The sequence below is a fragment of the Chrysochloris asiatica genome, unplaced genomic scaffold (genome assembly GCF_000296735.1).
Source record: "Chrysochloris asiatica unplaced genomic scaffold, ChrAsi1.0 scaffold00134, whole genome shotgun sequence".
Lineage (NCBI taxonomy): Eukaryota > Metazoa > Chordata > Mammalia > Afrosoricida > Chrysochloridae > Chrysochloris > Chrysochloris asiatica.
In genome coordinates, this window is record NW_006408652.1 from 4,910,669 (window position 1) to 4,938,059 (window position 27,391).

At 37.8% G+C, this 27,391-nt stretch overlaps 1 pseudogene across 1 annotated transcript in view; it reads right to left on the reverse strand.

The window, feature by feature from the left end:
* The window catches only part of LOC102829234, a 56,362-nt pseudogene that overhangs the window by 19,207 nt on the left and 9,764 nt on the right, over positions 1-27,391 (reverse strand). Inside the window, exon 3 of the transcript XR_438759.1 lies at positions 6,865-6,931. The product of XR_438759.1 is annotated as a 40S ribosomal protein S3a-2-like (transcript). The remainder of the gene's footprint in view (positions 1-6,864; positions 6,932-27,391) is intronic.

A 27,391-nucleotide genomic window follows, 5' to 3' on the forward strand; every position in this document is an offset into this window, starting at 1 on the left:
TTAGAGACTTTAATACACCACATTGAGTACTATATAGAGTATTTAACCAGAAGGTCCAGAACAAAACAGAAGATTTGAACAACCCTGTAAGTCAACTAGACTTAACAGACATCTATAGAACAGTCTACCCAACAACAGCAAAACACACGTTCTTCTACAGTGCTCATGGATCATTCTCAAGGATAGACCACAAGTTAGATCACAAAACAAGTCTCAGTAAATTTTAAAAGGCTAAAATCTTACAAAATATCCCCCCAACCAGATGGCATGAAACTAGAAAACAAGAACAGAAGGAAAACTAGGGCACTTTAAAATATGAGGGTAATTTTAAAAAGTACTGCTATGAAATCAGAGACCATGAGGCAGTTACTAGAACAGAAAAGAGGATACTGAATGGCTTAAAATCAGAAGTGTATGGCAGGGTTGTATCCTTTTATCATATTTTTTCAATCTGTATGCTGAGCAAATAATTTCAGGAGCTGAATTATATGAAGAAAAACATAGAGGAAGACTCGTTCACAATTTAAGATATGCAGATGATACAACTTTGGTTGCTGGAAGGAAGAGGACTTGAAATACTGATGAAGATCAAAGAGTACAGTCTTCAGTATGGATTATACTTCACTGTAAAGAAAATCCTCACCACTGGACCAATAAATAACATCATGATAAATGGAGAAAAAATTGAAATTGTCAAAGACTTTATATTTTTGGATCCACCACCAACACTCATGGAAGCAGCAGTCAAGAAATCAAATGATGTACTGCATTGCACAAATCTGCTACAGAAGACATCTCATCTTTAAAATGTTCAAGAGCAAAGCTGTCACTTTGAGGACTGAGGTGTGCCTGACCCAAGCCATAGTATTTTCAGTGGTCTCATATGCGTGTGAAACTTAGACAATGAATAAGGTCATAGAAGAAATAATGCATTCTCGACTTACCTCCTCCTAGGTCTTTAAGAGAGGGCTTCCTAAAAGTTTCTGAAAAAAATTTTTTTTCATTATCTTTTAATTCCATTTTCCCATGAATATTTGAAATCTCTTGTATACTTCTGAAGGAGATGTAACCATTTCTCTCGACCTTCCTCAAAGAATTCTACTCTTCAATTCATACCACAACAAAATGACAGTTATGGCATTCTCAAGGGACACATATCATGTTTCTTCTAAATGCTGTTTGAGTTTGAGGGGAAAAAAGAAGTCTAGAAGGGCAAGGTCAGGGCTACACAATAAATGGGGCAATGTTTCCCAATGAAATTCTTGTTAGAACAGCCCTTGCTATCTTCAAAAAATGAGCAGGTGCATTGTCATGATGGAAAACCATTCCTCAGTGCAACTTTGCTGTTCTTTTTCTCACCAATGCAGTTTACCATTTTCTTAAAAAATTTTTTCCTAAGAAGCTCTTGTGATCACTCTGTTTCTTCTGAGAAAATTGGTGTAGATTATACCTTGTTTTTGTTGTTAAGTGCTTCCGAGTCGATTCTGACCCTAGTGACCTTGTATAGGGTGTCCAAGGAGCGACTGGTGAGCTTGAACCACCAACCTTGTGATTCAAATGACTTTGCAGTCTGGCGCATTAACCCACAGCACCGCACCAGGACTCCAGATTATAGGAATCCCAAAATACAGTTGCAATAACCTTCTGAAAGGTGACCTCTCCATCTTAAATGTAATTGGACCAAAAGATCCCATAAAAAAATCTGTGTTTTGATTGGATCCTATTTTTTGAAGGTACCCTAATGAGACTAAATCAATTATGTCATTGAAAGAATGTGTCTGCTACCATCCAATGATCATAAAGACACGTTTAAACACATTTTGTTTGAAATAAACCCCTGCATACATGAACTTGAGCTGTAGAAGCAAAAGTTTTAGACTTATCCTTGTATGTGGAAACTAAACAGCATACCTCTAAACAATAACAGGTCAAAAAAATTAGGGAAACTAGAAAACAGAGATAAAGGAAAATGAAAGCACCACATACCAAAATATATAGGATGCAGTGAATGACTACATTAATAAATAGAAAGATATCACATCAATAACGAGTAACTTTGCCCTTTGAAGATGTACAAAGAGGTGCAAACAAAGCCTAAAGCTACTAGAAGGAAGAAATAAGAAAGATCAGAGCAGGCAATAATGAACTTGTTGTTGTTGTTGTTAAGTGCCTTCGAGTTGGTTCCGACCCATAGCGACCCTGTACAGGGTTTCCGAGGGTGTAAATCCTTACGGGAGTAGAAAGCCTCATCTTTCTCCCGCGGAGCTGTTGGTAGTTTCGAACCACTGACCTTAAGGTTCGCAGCCCGATTCGTAACCACTACGCTACCAGAGCTAGAGGATAGAAAAGCAATAGAATCAACAAACCAGAAGTTGGTTCTTCCAAAATATCAATAAAAATCAACAAACCTTTTAGAAGTTTTGTAACATAAATGGGGGAGTAGTTAATCTTACAGTCCAGGAATAGAGTACCCTAAGACCATCAAGAGAGAAGAGCATAAGCGGAACATGGGACCCGAACCAGAGAAGCAGGGATGCCAGAGATGGAGGCAGAGATGAGAGGACATGGAGAGAGGGAGCAGCTGAGGACTCTAGACTCATGGAAAGAGAAAGGCTGTGTGCTGGTGGCCAGGAGACTAGCTTGCAGAATGAGCCCTTGGGCTGTTTAAATGATTATATACTTCTGAGTGTTTTTGTGTACAAAAAAACAAAAACAAAAAACCAGAGGGAATAGAAGCAAATATTGTGAAATGATGATGCATGGAGGGGATTGTAATCATTGCAATGAAACAAAACACGATATAATGAGCACAAAACTGATGTTCACCCCTGTAAACGATCACTCAATTCACAATAAAAACTTTTTAAAAATCAACAAACCTTTTGCTAGACTGGTAAGGATAAAAAGAGAGAGCGCATAAATGACTGAAATCAGAAATGAAGTAGATGGAAAGGCCTGTGAGGTTAAACAGGTACCCTTGTTGTTAAATACTGTGGAGTCGGTTCCGACTCATAGTGACCCTGCACAGGGTTTCCGAGGCTGTAAATCTTTACGGGAGCAGAATGCCTCATCTTTCTCCCTTAGAGCCACTGGTAGTTTCGAACTGCCGACCTTGAGGTTAGCAGCCCAATTTGTAACCACTACGCTACCAGAGCTCCTACAGGTACCCTAGGGAGAGGATAATGGGAGGGATAAAAGGATGGGTAGTCATATCAGGTAACAGGATTTTAAGACTTCTGTGATGCTTCCAGGTGAAGTGTGTGGCTGAAGTGATATGGGAAATTATAGGTGTTAAAAAGTTTCAAGACTCTTCTAGAAATTGTGATAGATGGACCATGGCATGTACTGAAGTATGTTAACATTATGGCATGAATGGAATTGCACAATTATATGGTGTTGCAATACAATCTTCAGATAATGTTCTAGTCTCCAAAAAAGGGTGTGCTTAGAAATGTAGAAAGCTCTAGATACTCCAAGGTTTGAGATGATCAATAACAGTACCCTTGCAACCATTCTTTACTTTTATGATAGTATCAGTAGGAGCTCTGGTAGCGTAGTGGTTACGAATCGGGCTGCGAACCTTAAGGTCAGCAGTTCGAAACTACCAGCTGCTCCGTGGGAGAAAGATGAGGCTTTCTACTCCCGTAAGGATTTACACCCTCGGAAACCCTGTACAGGGTCGCTATGGGTCGGAACCGACTCGAAGGCACTTAACAACAACAACAACAACAATCAGTAATGTACTTGGATGAAACGCTGCCCAAGCCTGTGCCATCCTCACAATAGTTACATCTCAGCCCATTGTTGCTGTCACTGTGTCAGTCCATCTCATTGGAGGTCTTCCTCCTTTTTGCTATCCAAGAAAATGAACTGGTTAAGGACCTACATTTTGCTAGATGTTTGTTTTCAAGGTCTGATTTTGTCACTTATTGGCAAAGAAAATTTGCTTTCTAAAATTTTGTGATGATTTACAGTTGCGATGATTTTACCACATGGGCTTGGTGTGAGGTTGTTGTTGTTGTTAAGTGCTGTCGAGTCAATTCCGACCCATAGGGTTTCCAAGGAGAAGCTGGTGAGCTTGAGCCACCAATCCTGCGATTTAAATGGCTTTGCAGTCTGATGCATTAGCCCACAGCACCACATCAGCCCTCTGGTGTGAGGCTAAAGTATTTCACATGGTGCTTGGCACATAGTTACTATCCAATAAATGTTAGTTGTTGTAATTGTTATTGCTACTAGGAATTTTATGAGGAAAACTATAAAAGACAGTACTAACCATGAATGTGAAAATTGTCAGGGGCTTTTAGATATGTAACTAGAAAGTATCAACAGACTCTTCTGTCTGGTTGCCATTTGGCTGACTCATCAAGTTCCTTCATTCTGTGTTGAAGGATTATTGTTGTAGTTGTTAAGTGTCATCCAATTGGTTTGGACTCTTAGTGATCCTGTATAGGGTTTCCGAGGCTTCGAATTTTTGAAGGAGAAGAAAGCCTGCCCTGCAGGGCAGCTGGTGGGCTCAAACTGTGGACCTTGTGGTTTGTAGTCCAGTGCTTAACGTTGGCTGGCTCATCAAATTCCTCCATTCTGTGTTGAAGGATCTGGAATATCATTTGCAAGCACTGCTTACATGTGCACATATACAGTCACATAAAAGTTGGGCGAAATGTGCTTAAACTACTCTGAAAAATTTAGCAAATTAGTGTTTTATAATCATTATGGAATAAAGCAAAGAATACTAAATAGAGATTTAGCCTATGAATCTTACTTTCATTTTCTAACTCAAAGAAATTACTTTATACGTTCATTAAATTAAAGGAGTTAACACAGCTATTACTGGTTTAAATTTTTTTTTTTTTCAATTTTGAGGATTGAAAATATTCCATGCTTTTGAAAAAAATTATGCAAAGGACACAAGGTGAATATATTCAAATCATACTAAATATTTTAGAAACAAGTCTATTCTTGATTCTTATTCATGCTTTTGTGATTTTTCTAATCATCTTGTTTATATTTAAGAATACACATGAATGTTATGGATAATGATTGATGAGAAATTTCTGCTTTTCTGAAATGACAATAGATAATTATACTTAATACAAATTTCGCATATATGGATTCTGCTATTTCTCCAGAAGAAGCTTCACAGAGCAACCAGGAAGACTTTGTGTATATTTGCTCCTATCAAATTATTAGGGCAGAAAAATTACATCCACTTTTGAAAATTCTCTGTGATAATTTATGTGCTTCTAGGTCTTTTGTGCCTTAGCTCTAAAAATGATGACAGGTAAAAATTATATGTAAGTTACAGATTAACTGCAAGTGAAACTATTATAGTAAAGTATTGTGTAGTTTCAGTTATGCCATGGATAAAAGCTATGATCTTAAACATATAACGACTATGTAGTGATAAAGTATCATATTTTAGAAGAATATCTAATGCCATGGGAAAATGTTGATGGTGCATTGTTAAGCGAAGAGTTCACAAAGTTGGATCCCAATTTGCAGGTAAAATGCAGGCATGTAATACAACCAAGTTTGAAAACAACAACAAAAAACACTAGAGATATTTTCTTTGTTTTAATATTTCCTTAGAATTACATATATTTTATCAGTATAATTTTTGTTTATTGTTGTTGTTAAGTGCCATTGAGTCAGTTCTGACCCATAGTGACTCTGTGTAGGGTTTCTGAGGCTATAAGCAGAGGTAAAAGTTGTATTTTTGTTTTTAAATAAACAATTGTATATAGAAAAGTCTGCTATAAAGAATATACTGATCCTGTCTCCCCACTTTGAATATTGGCTTTGCAAATTGAGTTCACAGTCAGTAAAATATGTTAATGCTGCAGTAATAGAAATTGCTTTCATAGGAATTTGCCAGTAATTCTATAATGTCTTGGGGGAAAGTTGGCAAGGTTCTCAAATAGAGTTACAGATCTAGGATTTTTGCTTTTCCACTCTCCACAGTATGAAAATAACGAGCACTTACAAGCCTTTAAGACATTCATGAATGTTTCAAATCCTTTCTCAAGTTGAACTGCAACACAAACTACAGTAGAAATAATTTGGGTATAGAGAGAATAATAGTATCGTTTTCATTTCCACTTGGTAATTAACAACCAGAGTTTGATTTAGAAATGCTAGGGCAGTTTAGGAAGCAATTCTAGATCACATGAGTGCAGTTTTCCAGCTGAAACCAACCACAAACATTTCATTTTTAAAAAGAAACTTGTTAAATTAGTGCTGACCAATATTATTCTATCTGAAGTCAGTTCTAACTCCTATGAACTGTGTAGGGTTTCTGAGGCTATAAATCTTTGTGAAAACAGAAAAGTTTATCTTTTTCCTTGAACCGCCAACCTTGTGGTTCTAAGTCCAATACTTTATCCTACAGAAAAAATAATGCAAAAGGAGACAATATGGATTGCTTCTTTCTTGATTGGTTTTTAAGATTGGAAATTTTCAAATTCTTTCCATTTCAAATCGGACATTTAATTTACCAGCAATATGTGAAATGGAAGCATACAGGGGTTGGGATGTTCATGATGAGAGTTAGACTCTGTTCTTTGCAGAAGTTAACATAGTTCCTTAGTCTGTCAGTGCAATGACCTTTCTAACAACACCAAAATAATTGTTCTACCAGTTTGTTCTCACTGTGCACTAGTGCTTGCTCAAAGCTTCCCAGATGCTTTCCAGATATTGAACAATCCATTAAACATGTGTCTAATATTATTGGAAAATCCACAGTGTGATACTTTGGAAAATGTACTTTCTTCTAATCCTTTATGAAAACTATAAGTTGATTTGATTATCATAATTTTTCATCATTTCTCTCATTCTTAATGATTACTGACAGTAATAAATTACCAGCAGAACTTCCTACTTGGTCAATGTCACCAAACATCCCTTGCCCTTGGAACAGGGAGGTTGAATGCTGCAAAAGAGAACCATATAACTCAGCAAACAAGCACCATATCAAATATAGTTTTTTCCTAAATTAACTGGGTCCTGAGCATTTACAGTTGTTTTCCTGTCTTTGCTCTCCATGTTGTTGTTAAGTGCTGTCAAGCCAGTTCTGACTTGTAGCGACCCAGTACAGGGTTTCCAAGGAATGGCTAATGGGTTTTAACAGCTGACCTTGTAGTTCACAGTCCAGTGCTTTTCCTACAATGCCACACCAGGACTCCGTTTTTCCCAGGAGAATCCTTCAATATTGCAACCAGAGGCTTGAATTTCTTTAGTTCTTTCTGCTTGAGAAATGCTGAGTGAGTTCTCCCTATTTGGTTTTCTAACCCAGTTCTTTGCACATTTCATTAAAACACTTTATTTCATTTTCTTGAGTTCACCATGCTCTTTCATTTCCCTATCATCTTACTACTCACTACTCACTTTCTGCCTTGGTCATTCTCAGCTTTCTTCTTCATTGAGAAAATGAAGGCCTGGTGTGGCGCTGTGGGTTAATGCAATGGGCTGCAAGGTCCGTTTGAATCACAAGATCAGCTGTTAAAGCTCACCGGCCACTTCTCGGAAACCTTAAACATGGGTCACTATGAGGTGGGGTCACTATGAGATGGACTTGACTCCATATAACTTAACAACACATTCTCCATCCCTCGCAATCCCTGTTGCCTCATGCTTGTAGATCCATCCTTCATCTCTCCTCTGTTAATGTATCTTCAATCTCTTTCTTCTCTTGTCTTTAGTCTGGAAGAGTTCTTCAGTCACTGTTTTATTTCTTCCTTGACTTTGACCTTTTTTTGAAGAGTACAGGCCAGTTATTCTTTAGAAAGCCTCTGTATTTTGGTTTGTAGACATTCACTCATTAAATTCAGACTTGTTTTGGGCAAAAATAGCTCAGAAGTGATGATGTGTCCTTCTAAGTATGTATATCCTATATTGAGTCACTAGCATCTAATTGTCCCATTACTGCCTAACTGTGGTCATTTTGTGAAGGTGGTACTTATACTACTGTAGTAGGGTTTTTCCCATTTACTTTTCAAAGTGATTTATGGGCAGCTACTTTGAGATGATATAAATAACTTGTTTCTTGTCAAACTTTCCCCAACTAGGTTAATACCCACAGACTCCATTATTTCTTATAGTAGTTGACTGGCCAAACGGAGAGAAGCATCTTGCATCAGTCCTTCAGGCAGCTTCTGAGATTTTTGGATCATCATTTGCAAATAAAGTCTTCGCTACTCCATCAGGAGTCCTGGTGTGGCGCTGTGGGTTAATGCGCCAGACTGCAAAGCCGTTTGAACTGCAAGGTCAGCGGCACCAATTGTTCTGGCCTTTTCACTATTAAAAAACAGTTCAGGGCTGGTTCTTAGGCTGAGAGTATCTATGCGTATTCATGGCAGAAGAACACACCAGTGGTGGGGGTGGGGAGAGTCCATTCACTCAGAAACCCCCTCTAGTCGCCAGAATGGAAGTGCATAAACAGTGGGTGGCCAATGAACAGATTTTTTAAAAAAGAAAGAAAGAAAATCAGAACAAAGCAAAACTGACAAAGTGTGTTGTCCACCTTTGCTCTGAGGTTCCCGTGGTGTTATTCCATGGTGGATCTGCTTGCGCCCCCACTTGGTCTTGCCGTTTGGTCTCACCCAAGTTATCAATCGGCTGTGGGCCCCTGAACACAGCAGATTCAAAAGTACACGATTTCTTACTTCTGCTACAAGTTCCACTATTTATAACTCTTCAAACTTTAAAAATATGCCTATGTATGTGGTTCCGAGTTTTGGCGCTCTACCCTGAACCCGCTTCGCTTGGTATTCTGTGGTATTGCTGGAGACAAACTTCTCTGCACCTCTACCCTATCCGCCATCGAGCCCCACCTCCAAGATTTATTGCTAAATAGCCATGATTTTGAAGATATTGGAAAATGCATTTTTATCATTTCAATTTCTAATTATTTGCTGCTCATATATAGTAATCATTTTGATTTTCATTTATTGTTTTATATCATATGCTCCCTTTAAATACATTTGCCAATTCTTTTTGTTGTTTTCAAATCTCTTTTGTAATTTCTTTAAACACAAACATACTGCCTGTTAATACAGATTGTTTTACTGTTTCCTATCTGAAATGTGGGGACACGGTCACTCTGTTGGATAAACACAGGGCTGTGAACCTTAAGATTGGCCATTCAAGCTCTCCAGCTGCTCCATGGGAGAAAGATGAGGTTTTTGCTCCCACAAAGATTTTAAGCCTCAAACTGTATACAGGGTTTCTATCCGTTGGAACCTTCTCCAAAGCACATAACAACAGCAACAATAACTAAAATGTAGACCTTTTTTCCTATCCCTATTGAAATTGCAGAAGCCCTGATGGCTCAGTGGTATCTAAAAGAACAGAGTTCAAATCCACCAGTTGCTCCATGGGAGAAAAATATGGCAGTCTGCTTCTATACAGATTATGACCTTGGGAAATCTATGCTGTCCTGTTCAGTCACTATGAGTAGGAGTCAACTCCAAAGCAATGGTCCATTGGTGCTGCCACTTTGCCAATCCATCTTGCTGGAGTCTTCCTCTCCTTCTCTGACCCTCCATCTTACCAAACATGCTATCCTGCTCCAGTGATTGGTCCCTCCTGACAATATGTCCGAAGTATGAAAGATGAAGTTTGGCCATCCTGGCCTCCAAGGAGCACTCTGGCTGCACTTCTTTCAACACAGATCTGTTGGTTCTTTTGGCAGCCCACGGCATTTTCAATATCCTCCAACAACGTAATTCAAATGCATCAATTCTTCTACAATCATCCTTATTCACTGTCCAGCTGTCGCATGCATATGAAGTTATTGAAAATACCATGGCTTTATTCTTAGCACTCAAGACAAATGGTATTCTATATTAGATATTCCTATTGTTATCTGTCTTAATCTCTGCTTCATCTGATAGACTGTATAATTTCCTGAATGGAAGGTCTTTCTCATTGTCATAACCCAGCACCTAGAGCATTCCTTGGTACAAACAGACATTTAATACACATGGTTCCAAACTACATTGCCATTCACCAAAACTGATTCTCACTCCACTGAGCTCAAGGGGAGCCATGCTATTTGCTTTGTCCAAAGAAATGTGAATGAAAAGTGATGGGTGGTAACTCTTAAAGACAGAATCTTGAAGATATTTTCCCCCTAAATCTGCAGTCATGGAAGCATGTGCTTCAGCCTCAGTTCTACTGTTGTTATGCTGAAGAAAGGCTCTTCTCTCACACACAATGGAAATTTAGTCCAAACAAGAAAATGCACGTACACATGCATGTACACAAACACACACTGTTGTTGTTGGGTGCCACCAAGTCAATCCTGACTCATGTTAACCTTATGCACAACAGAATGAAACACTGTCCAGTCCTGTACCATCTTCACAATTATTGTTATGTTTGTGTCCACTGCCATTGTACCAATCTATCTTGTTAGTAGTCTTCCTCTTTTTTGCTGACCCTCTACTTTACCAAGCATGATGTTCTTCTCCAGGGACTGGTCCCTCCTGACAACATTTCTGAAGTATGATAGATGAAGTCTCTCTGTCCTTGTTTCTACGAAGCATTCTGGCTGTACTTCTTCCAAGACAGATCTGTTTGTTCTTATGGCAGTCCATGATACTTTCAGTATCGTTCTTCAACACTATAACTCAAGTGCATCAAGTCTTCTATGGTCTTCCTTATTCATGTTCAACTTTCACATTCATATGAGACTACTGAAGATATCATGAATTGTGTTAGGTGCACCTTAGTGCTCAAACTGATATCTTTGCTCTTGAACACTTTAAAGTGGTCTTGTGCAGCAGATTGGCCTAATGCACTACATCATTTGATTTCTTGACTGCTGCTTCCATGAGTGTTGATTGTGGATCTAAGCAAAATGATGTAGTTGATAACTTCAACCTTTTCTACGTTTATCACGATGTTATTTATTGGTTTATTGGTGAGGACTTTTTATTTCTTGACATTGAGTTCTAATCCATACTGAAGACTGTGGTCTGTGATCTTCATAAGTAAGTATTTTAAGTCCTCAACTCAATAGCATTTAACAACCACAACAACAGGGTTCCAGCAAGCAATGTTGTATCATATGCATATCAAGGGCTGTTAATGAGTCTTCCTCCAATCCTGATGCCATGTTTTCCTTCATATAATCCAGTTTCTCAGATTATTCATTCATACATATTATTACAGCACTGACCTTTCTGACTTGTTAGTTACTTCAGCATTATTTAGCTTTTCATTACTTACATCTACTGTAATAAAACAATGGCACAAAGTTATGTAAGTAAACTCTTTGATAAAGAATGGAAATTCAATGAGAGTAGGGATTTTTATTGTTTTTCATCTACAAGGGTACCTGGAAGTAATATTTCTTAGAAAAATTAAATTTGTCAGTCAGTTTTAATAACAAGATACAGCATATTATTTCAAATATAAGAGGAAAGTGAAGTAGTATCATTTGAGAGTTTTTGAAGTAAAGACCCCAACCTTGCAGAAACTTTTCAGAAAACTTTCTTAACTCTTTAGTCTCCTACTTCTTCGTCACAAAGATCAATGTGCTTACTATTTGAACTTGGAATTCTGAATGCCACCAGTGTATTTGTAAAAGAAAGAGTAGAACCATGAAAATCAACCATCTGGTAAAATTCTGAGCCTTTAGAATAAACATGAAGACAGTGTTTGATGTAGGCTGCATGTGGTCAATTTTGCTTGGTTTTTCCTCAGAGCCTTCTGGAAAATTGTCATTTTGGTCTGCAGTTTGAGTGGCCCCCCGCTAGAGGGCAATCACATACACTGAAGTAAAATTTTCTTTTTAATACAATGTTCTTTGTATTAAATAACATGGATGAGTGTATATCAAATTAATCTGAAGAAATCATTCAATAGACCAAAACATTTTAGTCCAAATAAAACAATAGAGTTCTGAGGCACCCTGAGGATATTATGCTGTACATATACATACATATACCATACACATGCAAGAAACTTTGCCTTTTATTCAATGAACTTCCTTCCTCAAAACAAGTGACAATTCAAAAATATCTGTCATTCCTAGCCAGAGATCTCAAAACTAAACTAGACTTTATATTCTTTGTTAACATTTAGCTGTAGGCTGAAGGTCAACCTGTTTTGGCTTTGATCCTTGTTACTGCTGACGCTTAATTAGCCTTTGGCTTCTTACTGTCATGAATGGAGCAACTTGTACCATTCTAAGTTAAATAGTAGAATAACCTATTTTGCCTTTGGAGTTTAACTATTCCACCAAGACATTGAACTTGCCTTCTTACTCTGGCCAAGTTGGAATAGTCCACTACAGTCTCGGATACACTGGGTATTACTCAATAGTCTGGACTACATGGAGAAAATAATTACCTGGCTACGAGACAACTCCTAGGGCAACCTCCTCTCCCACCTTGATGGCAAGAAGACAAAGAAAAAAGGAGCTTCTGAGATTTGGGGTGTGAGGAGAATCTATCACTGTTTTCTTTTAATTTCTTCCCCCCACCATCACAAACTTGGCCAGGGTTAAGGAGACTTGGCGGTACTATGGGTTAGGCATTGTGCTCACAACCACAAGTTCTGCAGTTCAAATTCAACAGTCATTCCACAGGAGAAAGATGAGGCTGTCTGGTTCTTTGAAGATTCACAGCCTCAGAAACTTTACACAGGGTCACTATGAGTCAGAATCAACTCATCAGGAGTGAGATTTGTCTTTGCCAGGGTTATGGTGGAGGAAAGGTTATATGGTTGTAAGCATTTGACAAAACTAAAATACCAAAAAGTATATTTTGCTGTATGTAAATTAGAAAATTTTTGCTAAAGATAATTTGAAAGCAGCTGTAATGGTACATGTACAGGGAACTACTAGAGGATCAAGTCAGAATCAGACAAGGCATAAAACGAAGGATAACATTACTGATGTCAGATGGATCTAGGATGAAAGCAGAGAATACCAGAAAGATGTTTACCTGTGTTTTAATGATTATGACAAGCCTTTTGATTGTGTGCATCATGACTAACCATGGACAACATTGTGAAGTATGAATATTCTGGAACACTAAATTGTGCTTATGAGAAATCTGTACATGGACCAAGAGGCAGTCATTAGAAAAGAACAAGAGGACACTAAATGGTTTAAAATCAGAAAAGGTCTCTGCCAGGATTGTATTTTTTCACCATACTTATTCAATCTGTACACTGAACAAAAATCTGAGAAGCTGGATTATATGAATAATGTGGCATCAGGAGTGGAAAAAGACTCATTAACAGTGATATGCAGATGATACAACCTTGTTTGCTTTAAATGAAGAAGAATTAAAATACTTATACAGATCAGTATTAGTATGGGTTGCACCTCAATGTCAAGGAAACAAAAATCCTTACCAATGGGCCAATAAATAACATTATGATAAATGGAGAAAAGATTGAAGTCATCAAAGATTTCATTTTACTTGGATCCATTATCAACACTCCATGGAAGCAACAGTCAAGAAATCAAATGAAGTATTGCATTAGGCAAATCTGCTGCAAAAAACCTCTTTAGAGTGTTCAAGAGCAAAGATGTCAGTTTGAGGACTAAGGTGCATCTGACCCAAACCATGGTATTTTCAATAGCTTCCTATGTATGCTGAAGTTTGACAATGAATAAGGAAGACCATAGAAGAATTGATGCATTTGAGTTATGGTGCTGGAGAAGAATATTGAAAGCACCATGGGCTGCAAGAACAAACAAATCTATCTTGGAAGAAGTATAGCCAGAATTCTCTTTGGAGGCCAAGATGGCAAGACTTTGTCTTTCATACTGTGGACATATTATAGGAAGGACCAATGCCTGGAAAAGGACGTCATGCTTGGTAAAGTGGAGGTTCACTGAAAAAGAGGAAGACACCCAAGGAGATGGATTGGCACAGTGGCAGCAGCAATGGGCTCAAGTTTAGCAATGATTATGTGCATGGCGCAGGACTGGACAGAGATTCATTCTGCTGTGCATAGAGTTGCTATGAGTCAGAACCACCTCAATGGCTCCTTAAGTGTTATTGAAACGGTTCTGACTCATAGCGACCCTTTACTCACATGGGATATCAATGATATTGTCTGATGATACCCACGTTTTAAATTTTCAAATTGACCCTAACTGTTGTGCTGCTGTACTCTTGTAAATAGAGCATGAGACTTTTTGAATCGGGTCATTTTCATTTCAAACCCACCAGCCACTCCTTGGAAACCCTATGTTATTGTTAAGCACTTTTGAGACAGTTCGGGCTCATAGCAACCCTGTATAGGGTTTCTGAGGAGCAACTGGTAAGTTTGAACCTCCGACCTTGTGGTTCTAGCTGACCTTGTGGTCTAATGCTTATCCTACAATGCCATACCAGACACCTGGAAAACCTATTCAGGGCCACTATGAGTCTGAGTGGACTCCATGGCACTTAGAAACAACATCACCTGGTAGAGGCTTGCAAGAGCTAAATTTCTATTTTAATTACAAAACTAAGTATATTTCATATTAACATGTAATTTACATATGTAAGTCTGCATCAGTAATGAAAAGCAAAATCAAGTTGCGGTAACAATATAGAACAGGTTTCTTAGGTACCTCAATAATTATAGTGATAATTATGTTATGTGATATGAAACAATATGATGTATGAGATCATATCAATAATACAACATAATACATTAGAAAGAACATTTACTTAGTAGCGTTTTCCTTCACACGCCAGATAGTTTGTTTTTTTTTTTAATTAGACAGGCATTTAGTTACTGTTGTCTCAGTGCTCAAATAATCCTGAAGAGATTTTAGTTATCTGTTTATTTTTCATTTTCATTTGACTTACATTTTAGAAGTCTAAGCTTTCACTGAGCAGAGAATACTAGAAATATTTAGAGGAAATTGGTGGGCTTTAACAGCCAGGTTCTTACTATCTCTATTTTATTAATTGGAAAATACTATGTATATTGGTATAATCAAACTTTTGGAGTGTTCTGTGTTAACAAAACATAAATTATATTAAGATTGTAAAAATTCCAAGACATAGGCGAAATGAATTAGGATTCAGAGACAGAGCAACCTTTGTCATAGCCTTTTCCTAAATGGTCCCCTAGACTTAAACACACATGAGGTCACTTTGTGTAATTCCATTTCTCACTTGAATTTAGACTACTCATGCTTTGTGGATAACTTTTATATTGAGAGCTTCCTTCACAAAAGACAAATGTTAGATTGTTGTGGCCCAAGATGATGCCCATTAGATTTCTCTGATTCTGTGATTACTGGATGATGTATTTTCTATGAAATGACATGTTTTGTGGGGAATGTTCTTATAGGCAAGGATGGAGGCCAGAGGGGAATTACAGCCCAATTGACATACTCTGTAGCTTTTTGTAATGCTGAATTTGAGTTCACCCTGTAACACAATGACCTCACTTTTTCTTCACTCTGACCAGGAAAATATTCTGTTGCTGGTACTTGACGTAAACTCATATTTCTGAAGCTGTCTTACAGACGTTAGAGAGCAAATCTAAGGGAATGTCTTCTGAGTTGAATATATTAATAATGAGACTATTTCTCCAACAAAAATATTTTGAATATAATGATAAGATGGTGCAGAAATAGCTCATCCATGGTGAATTGTTGTTGTTAAGTGCCTGTATAGGGTTTCTGAGGAGTGGCTGGTGTGTTTGAATCACCAACCTTACGGTTAGCAGCCCAGAACTTAACCTATAGCTCCACACCAGAACACCCCATGGTAACTAGTTGTTGTTGTTGTTAAGTATTGTCAAGTTGGTTCTGACTCATAGCAACCCTGTATAGAGTTTCTGAGGAACATCTGGTGAATATCAAATGCTAACCTTGCAGTTCAAACTGAACTTTCAGTCCAGTGCTTTATTCTACAGTGCCAACCCAGGATTCCATGGTAAGTAGCAGTTATTATAAAAATATCTGAAACATCTAAGGTCCATATAGGTTGTGGCTGTTGGTAGGTGCCATCGAGTTGGTACTGACTCAGCAAAGCTGTGCACAACAGAACTAAACACAGCCCAATCCTAGGCCAGCCTCACAACTGTTGCCACACTTGAGCCCATTGATGCTGCCATTTTGCCAATCCACCTTGCTGGAGATTTTCCTCTTTAACTCTGACCCTCCACATTACAAAACATGACATCCTTCTCCAGCAACTGGTTCCTCCTGACAACATGTCCAAAGTATGAGAGATGAAGTTTGGCCATCCTGGCCTCCAAGGAGCACTCTGGCTGCACTTCTTCCAACACCTCCTCCAACACAATAACTCAAAAGCATCAATTTTTCTATGGTCTTCTTTATTCACTGTCCAGCTTTCGCAGGCATATGAGGTTACTGAAAATACCATGGCTTAGGTCAGGCACACCTAAGGCCTCAAGCTGACATCTTTGCTCTTCAACACTCTAAAAAGGTCTTGTGCCTACTGGAATACGTCGTTTGATTTCTTGACTGCTGCTTCCAAGAGTGTTGATGGTTGATCCAAGAATAATGAAGTTCTTGACAACTTCAATCTTTTATCCATTGTTAAGAAAGTTGTTTCTTTGTCCAGTGGTGAGGTTTTTTGTTTTCTTTACATTAAGACATAATCCATACCTAAGGCTTTGATCTTCATCAGTAAGTACTTTAAGTTCTCTTCACTTTCAGCAAGCAAGGTTGTATCATCTGTATATTACAGGTTGTTAATCAGACTTCCTCCAATCCTGATGCCACATTTTTCTTCATAGAACCCAGCTTCTTGGATTATTTGCTCAGCATATAAGGTTGAATAAGTATGGTGAAAAATACAACCTTGTCGCACACCTTTCTTAATTTTAAATCAGTCAGTGTTACAATGTTCTGTTCAAACAACTGCCTCTTGGTCCAGGTACAGATTCCTCATGAGCACAATTAAGTGTTCTGGAATACTCATACTTCGCAATGTTGTCCATAGCTTGTCATGATCCACACAATTTAAAGCTTTTGTGTATTCAATAAAGCACAGGTAAACATCTTTCTGATATTCTCTGATTTCAGCCAAGATCCATTGGACGTCAACAAAGATATCCCTCATTCCACATCCTCTTCTGAATTCAGATTGAACCTCTGGAAGTTCTCTGTCAATGTATGCTTGCAGCCATTTCTGTATTACCTTTAGTAAAACTTTACTCACATGGGATATCTGATAAATTCTGCATTGGGTCACCTCTCTTTGGAATGGGCACAAATATGGATCTCTTCCCACCATTCGGCCAGACAGTTGTCTTCCAAATTTATTGGCATAGATGAGTGAATGCCTCATGTACCATGTCACTTTCTTGAAAGATTTCTGTTTTTATTCAATCGATTCCTGGTGCCTTGTTCTTTGCCAATTCTTTCAATGAACCTTGGACTTACTCCTTCAGTATCATTGGCTCTTGATCATATGCTACCTCTTGAAATGGTTGAACATCAACCATTTCCTTTTGATACAGTGACTGCGTATTCTTTCCATCTTCTTCTGACACTTTCTGCATCAGTCAATAATTTTCCCAGAGAATCCTTCAGTAATGCAAGTCGAGGCTTGAATTTTTTCTTCAGTTCCCCCAGTTTGAGAAATGCTGAGGATGTTCTTTCATTTTTGGTTTTCTGACTCCAGATCTTTGCACATTTGTTATAATAGTTGACTTTGTGTTCTCAAGCTGACCTTCATTGCTGATGGGGCTCAACACAAAATGAAGAAAAATAGCTCTAAACATCCATTAGTAATCAGAATATGGAATGTACGAAGGTTGAATCTAAGAAAATTGGAAATTGTCAAAAATGAAATGGAACGCATAAACATCAATATCCTAGGCATTAGTGAGCTGAAATAGACTGGTATTGGCCATTTTGAATCTGACAACCACATAGTTTACTATGCTGGGAATGACATATTGAAGAGGAATAGTGTTTCATTCATTGTCAAAAAGATCAGTTCAGATCAGTCATGAGGTACAACGCTGTCTGTGATAGGATAATATCCATGTGTCTACAGGGAAGACCAGTTAATACCACTATTATTCAAATTTCCACACCAACCACTAAAGCCAGTGAGGATGAAATAGAAGAATTCTACCAAGTTCTTCAATCTGAAATTGATCAAACATGCAATCAGGATGTATTGATCATAATGGGCTGCCCATAGAACCAACAGATCTATGTTTGAAGAAGTGCAGCCAGATTGCTCCTTGGAGGCCAGGATGGCCAAACTTCATCTCTCATACTTTGGACATATTGTCAGGAGGGACCAATTGCTGGAGAAGGATATCATGTTTGGTAAGGTAGAGGGTCAGAGGAAAAGAGGAAGACCCCCAGAGAAATGGATTGGCCAAATGGCAGCATCAATGGGCTCAAGCATGGAAATAATAGTGAGGTTAGCCCAGGATCAGGCAGTGTTTCGTTCTGCTGTGCATAAGGTCGCTATGAGTCAGCACCAACTTCATGGCACCTAACAACAACAACAACAGCAGGGAAGACCAGTTAATACCACTATTATTCAAATTTACACACAAACCACTAAAGCCAGTGAAGATGAAATAGTAGAATTCTACCAAGTTCTTCAATCTGAAATTGATCAAACATGCAATCAAGGTGTATTGATCATTAGTGGTGATTGGAATGTAAAAGTTTGGAGCAAAGAGGAAGGATCAGTAGTTGGAAAATATGGCCCTTGGTGATAGAAATGATGCTAGAGATTGCATGATAGAATTCTGTAAAACCAATGATTTGTTCATTTCAAATACCTTCTTTAGACAGCATAAGAGACGACTATACACATGGACCTCACCAGATGGAATACACAGAAATCAATTGACTACATCTGTGGAAAGAGACAATGGAAACGCTCCAGATCATCAGTCAAAACAAGGCCAGGGGCAGATTGTGGAACAGACACTCAATTGCTTATATGCAAATTCAAACTGAAGCTGAAGAAAATGAAAACAAGTCAACAAGGGCCAAAATATGACCTTGAACATATCCCACCTGAATTTAGAGATCACCTGAAGAACAGATTTGATACATTAAACACTGAAGACCGAAGAGCAGAAGAATTGTGGGATGACATCAAGAACACCATACAGGGAGAAAGCAAAAAGTCATTAAGAAGAAAAGAAAGAAGGATAAGATCAAAATGAATGTCAGAGGAGACACTGAAACTTACTCTCCAGTATAGAGATGCTAAAGCAAATGAAAGAAATGAAGAGGTACAAGAGCTGAAGAGAGTATTTCTATATAGGTATTGTTGTTGTTGTTAGGTGCGATTGAGTTGGTACCGACTCATAGCGACACTATGCACAGCAGAACAAAACACTGCCTGATCCTGGACCTACCTTACTAATATTAACATGCTTGAGTCCATTGATGCTGCCACTTGGCCAATCATCTTGTTGGGGGTCTTCCTCTTTTTCTCTGACCCTCCACCTTACCAAACATGATATCCTTCTCCATTGACTGGTCCCTCCTGACAATATGTCCTAAGTATGAGAGACCAACTTTGGCCACCTTGGCCTCCAAGGAGCACTCAGGCTGCACTTCTTCCAACACAGATCTATTGGTTCTTTTGGCAGCCCATAGCACTTTCAATATTCTCTTCCAACACCATATTTCAAAAGCATCAATTCTTCTATGGTCTTTCTTATTCACCGTCCAGCTTTTGCATGCATATGAGGTTGTTGAAAATACCATGGCTTGGGTCAGGCACATCTTAGTCCTCAAGCTGACATCTTTGCTCTTCAACACTTTAAAAAAGTCTTGTGCAGCAGATTTGCCCAATGCAATAGGTCATTTGATTTCTTGACTGTTGCTTCCATGAGTGTTGATGGTTGATTCAAGAAAAATGAAGTCCTTGACAACTTCAATCTTTTCTCTGTTGATAAGAATGTTGTATATTGGTCCAGTGGTGAGGATTTTTGTTTTCTTTACATTTAGATGTAATCCATACTGAAGGCTGCGTTCTTTGATCTTCATCAGTAAATGTTTTAAGTCCTCTTCGCTTTCAGCAAGCAAGATTGTATCATCTGCATATCACAGGTTGTTAATGAGTCTTCTTCCAATTCTGATGCCACATTTTTCTTCATAGAACCCAGCTTCTTGGATTATTTGCTCAGCATACATGTTGAATAAGTATGGTGAAAGAATACAGCCCTGTCACACAGCTTTCTTAATGTTAAACCATTTAGTGTTCCCATCCACATAGGTTGCCGTCATTAAATTATACAGCAGAATCACAGACTCTTAATGGCAGAAGGGACATTGGAGGCCATTTCTAGTTCAATTTCTCTTCTAATGAAAAAGTCTCTTTTGTAGATTGCTTGACACATTAGCATCTAGTCTATGCTTCCAACTTTTCTGTGATAAAGGAGCTCATAATAACAGTGGAATAGCCTATTCACTGATCATTCTTACAAGGACAGAACCTAAATCCAGTAAGAAAGCTAGTTGGTATCATTCATGTAATTAACACTTTGAAGATTTATAATTCATATGAATTTGAGAAGAATGGAAGGAATCATTATGAATTAATATAGTTTAAAAGATTAATATAAGCATTTTGTGAGTTGTATTTTACATTCATTAGATTTCATTCCCATTTTGATAAATAGATTTTTCTGAAGAAGCTATGCCTTGCTTTTGAACTTCTCAGTGTGTACTTCCAGGAGGGCTCTTTCATTGATTATTTATAACTAATATATCTTCACTTCTGATGTGCAATCAAGGCTTTCAGAGATGGAGGATCCTGGTTAAACATTTATCACTGGGTGGTGTAAATGGTTAACATGCTCAGAAAGTTGGTGGTTTGAGTCTACCCAGAGGCGACTTGGAAGAAAGGCCTGGGCAATCTTCTTCTGAACAATCTTATACACATGGAGTTTCCAGTAGGACATATCAGTTCCACAAAAGATGGTTTTGTTGAGAAACCATATTTTAAAGGATTACGCTACCTCCAAACATAATTCTACTCAACGTTAGATCACATTTGAATTTATCAATCTGATTGATAATATACTATTTTTCTCTTAACTTTGTATTGTAAATAAAATTTTTATTAAAAAATTATAAGTAAATGTGAGCCAATGCATGTAAAATGATCTAGTATCTAATATAGCATAAGCAAGCAAAACTCTGAAATATTTCAAAAGGATAATGGCTTGTGTGATTGTTTCCATATATTTTGGCCAGAGTGCAGACTGGTAAGAGTAGTTTGCAACATATCAGTAAACAGATAACATGTACTAGATATCTCAAGATATAAGTGTCATGTAAGTGATGAAGTCACTCTCTGATGGTAAGTCTGTTAAAAGGGTACAATGTCATTAATTTCACATGCAAGCAAAATTTTGCCAAAGATAATTCAAATTCAGATGATTGCCAGAAATTCAAGCCAGATTCAGAGGAGGATGTGGAATGAAGAATGTAATTGCTGATGTCACATGGGTTTTGTCCGAAAGCATAGAATACCAGAAAGATGTTTACCTGTGATTCATTGACTATGCAAAGGCTTTCAATTTTGTAGACTGTGTGGATCATGACAAAATATGAATAACACTGTGAAGAATGGTACTCCAGGACACTTTATTGTGCTCATGAGGAACCTGTACACAGCTCAAGAGGCAGTGGTTCCAACAAAACAAGGAAACACTGAGTGGTTTAAAATCAGGAAAGGTGTGGACCAGGGTTGCATCTTCTCACCATACACATTCAATATGGATGCTCACCAAATAATACAAGAAGATAGATTATATGAAGAAAAACATGGCATCAGAATTGAGGAAGACACATAACCTGTGATATTCAGTTGATACAACCTCTTGCTTGCTGGAATTCAAGTTATTGTGACTCATTCAGTCACTATGAGTCAGAACCGACTCATCAGTACCTAAAAACAACAATACCAACAGGGAACAAAAGTTTTCAGTGCTAAACACCATTTCTCTGTTTACATTTCTTTTAAAAATAATAAGATGAAGTGTATCACAGCTCTTAAATGCAGCAAAACCAGTGCTGGTGATAACAATAGCAAGAAACAAAGAAGAAGTACTGATTTGAAAGTGAAGCAAAAGATTATTTAACAACAGGAAGTTGAAAAATCAGTAAATGCTTGCAATTTTCGCAGGTTTCACTCCGCAATCACTACGATCCTCAAAAACAGAGAAAACTTCTTCAAGCTCTTAGGGGATTGGCTCTACTGAGAATTACAAGACTAATGAAAATGGTTGTTATTGTTCCTAACTGCATCAAGCCAATTCTGATTCATAGTGACCTTGTATTGGGTTTCCAAGGAGTGGCTGGTGGGTTTGAACCACCGACCTTGTGGTTTGAAATCCAGTGCTTATCCTATAGCACCACACCAGGAGTACAAAAATACTGTACATTATAGATTAACTTTCTTATGAAAGTTATCTTTTGGTGGAAGCATAATTTTGTAACATCCAAATAATAATTAAACAGTTTTATTATCTCAATAAACTTGACAAAGCTTCATGAAATCAACGCACCAATGAAGAGCTATAACTTCTTTTTGTTTTGTCTTTTAATTTATTTATCTATTTATTTATTACTGTGAACTGAGTGATAGTTTACATGGGAGAACATCGGTTTTACACTATCGTTTCATCGCAATGTTACAATCTCCTCCATGCATCATCATTCAACAGTATTTGCTTCCATTCCCCTCTGTTTTTTCTTTTTTGAGGGGCGGGTGCAGAGATGTACACAAACACACTCAGGAATACATAATAAATTTAAACAACAAAAGGGCACATTCTGCAAGCCTGCCTCTTGGCTGCCAGCACTCAGTCCCTCTCTTTCCTTGAGTCTAAAGTCTTCAGCTGCTCCCTCTCTCCATGTTCTGGTCTCTGTCTCCATTTCTGGTGTCGCTGATTCTCTGGATAGGGTCCCGTGTTCTGCTTGTGCTCTTTTCCCTTGATGGTCCTAGGGTCCTCTGTTTCTGGATTGTAAGATTAACTACTACCCCATTTTTGTTATACAACTTCTACCTTTACAGTTGTGATAGTAGCAATTTGTCGTGATAACAATTACTTACTACTGAATCAGATGAATCTTCTCCCCATGTCTTTTCACTAGACTTGTCTAGACAAGATGAAAACTATTCAGTGGGGACTCTATCTTCCTCTGCATACTCTTTAACTAAACTCCCTCCTGAAACCTTGTAAGCCAGTTACTTCATGGTTGTATTACCACCTCATTTTAGGTAGCCAATGTCTAAGTTTCCCCTTCCTACCAACCCTGTATATAGAAGGGATAAGATTGACACTTGATGTGAAAACTCCTTCCCTCTCTGTTGGTATTTTGAGCTATAAATATAGGTCAAGTTCATCAAATTGTAGCAATTTACATTCTTTTCCTTTATCAAAAATTGTTTTTTATTTTCCTCTAGTCAAGTTCTGATTATCAAACTGTCAAGGCTAGTTCAAATGAGTACTATCTGCAAGTTTGGGCATTCTTGTGCATCTCCCCTCACTTCATATCAGCTGGATGCTTCAATCTCAGCTCTAGCCCTCCATGGCTATGTCCTTGTCCATGAGCTCAGGAGTCCCCAGGTCTCACCACACTTTGGACCAACCAGCCCTTCCTCTTCTCTCTTTCATATCCATGCCAATGGGAGTCTATGGAACATAGATGAACTCAGTCCCTTTTCTTCATTGCTGCCTTTTCCCCTCTTCCACTCACTAGTAGACCAACATGGTTGCCAGCAAGCTTACATGCCTGCTCATGTACTCCCTTTGAGTTTCAGTTTTGAGTTTGTCCTGAAGGGACTTGATTGCTTGCCTTGATGGCTTTCTGGTGAACAACTAACTTGCTTATTCTTGTAGTAGCCAATCATACTGCCATTTTTGTTTTGTTTTGTTTTTTCCTGCTGCTCTTTCTTTGAAGATGTATCTTCTGTTGCTTTAGCTGTTTCAAGCTGGTCTGTGTGTCCTCTCTAGTGGGAATGTCCCACCTCAGAAGTTCTGGATAAGGTTCAGGATTCCACCTAAGGTCTATAAACTGGAAAGGCTTTGCAAGAGGCCTAGTTCAATGTGCAAGCTCTAGAAAGAATTACAACTTCTATTACTGAATTTCTTTTGGTGATTATAAAAATGTTTTCAGGGCTTCTTTTTCTTCATCAAATGGAATTAATCTAAAGTACTGAACTATGTGTAACTATAAGTATGTATACACTTGCAATTGCTTGACATTTGTAAGTATAAATACATTCATGAGCAAGGTCAGTTTGAACTGGAAGGTTGGTGATTCAAACTCACCAGTCGCTCCTCAGAAACACTATACAGGGTTGCTAAGAGTAGGAACTGACTCAATGGCACTTAACAACAACACCTTCCTTAGCCTAGAAATGACCTAAGTTTAGATTTTTACTTTTATCTATACAAAACAGCCTAATAAACAGGCTTTAGAAAAAAAAAAAGAAAGAAAGAAAAGAAAAAAGAGGTCCTAAATTAAGTTCCTCACTTAATTATTTTGACGGGGACATGGAACTAGGGATATCATTATTGATGTCAGATGGATCTTGGCTGAATGCAGAGAATACCAGAAAGATGTTTACTCATGCTTTATTGACTATGCAAAGGCCTTTGATAGTGTTGCTCATGACAAATATGGACAACATTACAGAGAATGAGTATTCTGGAACACTTGACTGTTCTCATGAGAAACCAGTACATACACAAAAAGGCAGTCATTCAAGCAGAACAAGGAAAAACTGAGAGGCTTAAAATCAGGAAAGGTGTGTGCCAGGGTTGTATTTTCTCACCATTCTTATTCATTCTATACAGATAAGAAAACAATCCAAGAAGCTGGATTGTATGGAGAAAAATGTGGCATCAGGATTAGATGAACACTCATTAATAACCTGAAATATGCAGATGATACAACCTTGCTTACTTAAAGTGAAGAGGAGTTAAAATACTTACAGATGAATATCAAAAACAACAGCCTTAAGTATGGATTGTACCTCAATGTAAAGAAGACAAAAATCCTCACTGCTGGATTAGTAAACAGCATTCTTATCAATGGAGAAAAGACTGAAGTTGTCAAAAACTTCATTTTGCTTTGATCCAAAATCAACACTCATGAAAGCACAGCCACAAAATCAAATAATATATTGCACTAGACAAATTTGCTGTTCAAAACCTTTGTTCAAGATCAAAGATGTTAGTTTGAGGACCTGATCCAAGCCATGGTATTTTTAATAGCCTCATATGCCTGTACAAGTTGGACAGTGAATAAGGAAGTCCATAGAAGACTTAATACAGTTGAGTTGGGTTATGATGTTAGAGGAGCATACTGAAAGTACCATGGACTGCCAAAAGAACAAACCAATCTGTGTTGGAGTAAATGTTCCTTGGAAGTCAGGATGGGGATACGTCATCTGTTATACTTTGGACATGTTATCAGAAGGGACCAGTCCCTGGAGAAGGACATCATGCTTGGTAAAGTGGAGGGTCAATGAAAAAGAGGAAGACCCACAATGAGGTGGATTGGCATAGTGGCAGCAGCAATGGGCTCAAATATAACAACGATTGTGAGGATGGTGCAGGACTGGGCAGTGTTTCTTTCTTTTGTACATAGGGTCACTATGAGTTGGAACCTACTCGATGGTGCTTACCAACAACTTATTTTAATTTATAAAAATGTCAATAAATGGGCACCTTTTTCTAAACTACTCAATATCTACCAAAATTAATTAAATAGATTTGAATCAGTAAAAAATGTATGAGTTTTCAGCAGTACATATTAAGGGATCATCAGATTTCATACTTTCTCCTTAAAAAATAAACTCAGAATTTCTGTGAGTCTTGCTAGAAATTATTTGGTTTTTCTGGATTCTTAGATGCCATTTTGGAAAAACCACTAAATGTTGTGATGTTGTAGTATGTTTCATCACCTGGCTGTCCATAAAGTCTTTCTGATTCCTGCAAGTCATTATTCTTGATAAATGTAAGAAGGTTACTGTATCAGCATTAGCTGATTTCACAGCTATATTCAAAGGATCTTTCCCTTCTTCCTCAGTGGCATTTTGATTGGCACATCATTTTAGAATTGGTGGTGGTAGTGGTGTGCCAGAGAGTCAGTTCCAACTCATATGACCCTGTATAGTGTTTTCAAGGCTGTAAATCTTTACAGGAGCAGAAAGCCTAATTTTTCTCCTGTAGAGCCACTGGCAGATTCAAACTGCTGACCTTGCAGGTAGAAGCTCAGCTCCTAAACCACTACGCTACCAGGGCTCCTTCTGTTTTAAAAATAAACATACCAAAATGCTAAAGAACCCTATATCAGACATGGAGAAATTACTAATGATGAGGATTGAGGACCAAACACAAAATCAAATTTCTCTCAGCACTTTGACTTCGCACATCATGGTGAAGGCACAAGTTTGTTCTTGATACCTAAAGAAAAAGCAGAGCCAGACTATGGTTCCGTCTCAAAGTGTCAAAATCACATAGCGTCACAGAATGTATTATGGATGGATGTTAAGGAACTCTGGTAGCATAGTGGTTATGAATTGGGCTGCTAACTTCAAGGTCAGTAGTTCAAAACTACCAGCTGATCTGCAGGAGAAAGATGAGGCTTTCTGCTCCCATAAAGATTTGCAGCCTCGGAAATCCTGTGCAGGGTCGCTATGAGTTGGAACCTGCTCCATGGTACTTAACAACAACAATAACATTATGGATGTTAAGTAACACATGACTATATTCTTGTGTTACACACAAAAAAAGGCTCCTAAAATAAAGTTACGGAATGTTTTATATGTTCACTCTAGGTCAAAACTTTTGCTTAGAAATAAAATGTCATGACAATAACGAGATAATTCAATGATGACTATGTTTATAAATACTGAAAATACTACTTCTACTACAAAGTTTAAACTAGAAATTCCAGTAAAATGTTGGAAGGTCATCCTGTCATTGATTTACCTATATAAAACACACACACAATTTTCATGAGCTTATTTAAACCATTGTTTAAATTCTGCTCCTCACATCAATTTCTATGTTCTTTGCCTCAAGTTAGTACAACATTGACAAATATTTGAAGAGTAGTCATTTGCTTCAGCACATATAGATTTAAAATATAAAGATTGTACCTTCTATTAAGTAGTTTACTCCTTGAATAATAAACATTTTCCCTGTCAGTATTCCTTTCTAACTATGCAAATGATATACTCTTGATGTTTAACTGGTCTTGTATCCTTTATTTGTACGCCATATGGTTTTCATAGATAACTGTAGTCTAATTGGTTTGAATCAAGCAACTGACATAAATATGCAAATGTAGTCAGAATAGAAAATATTTCTACCATAGTTCCCTTCTGCACTTTTGATTGAAATATGAATGCTTAAAAATAGTTCTGTAGAGCTAGTCTAT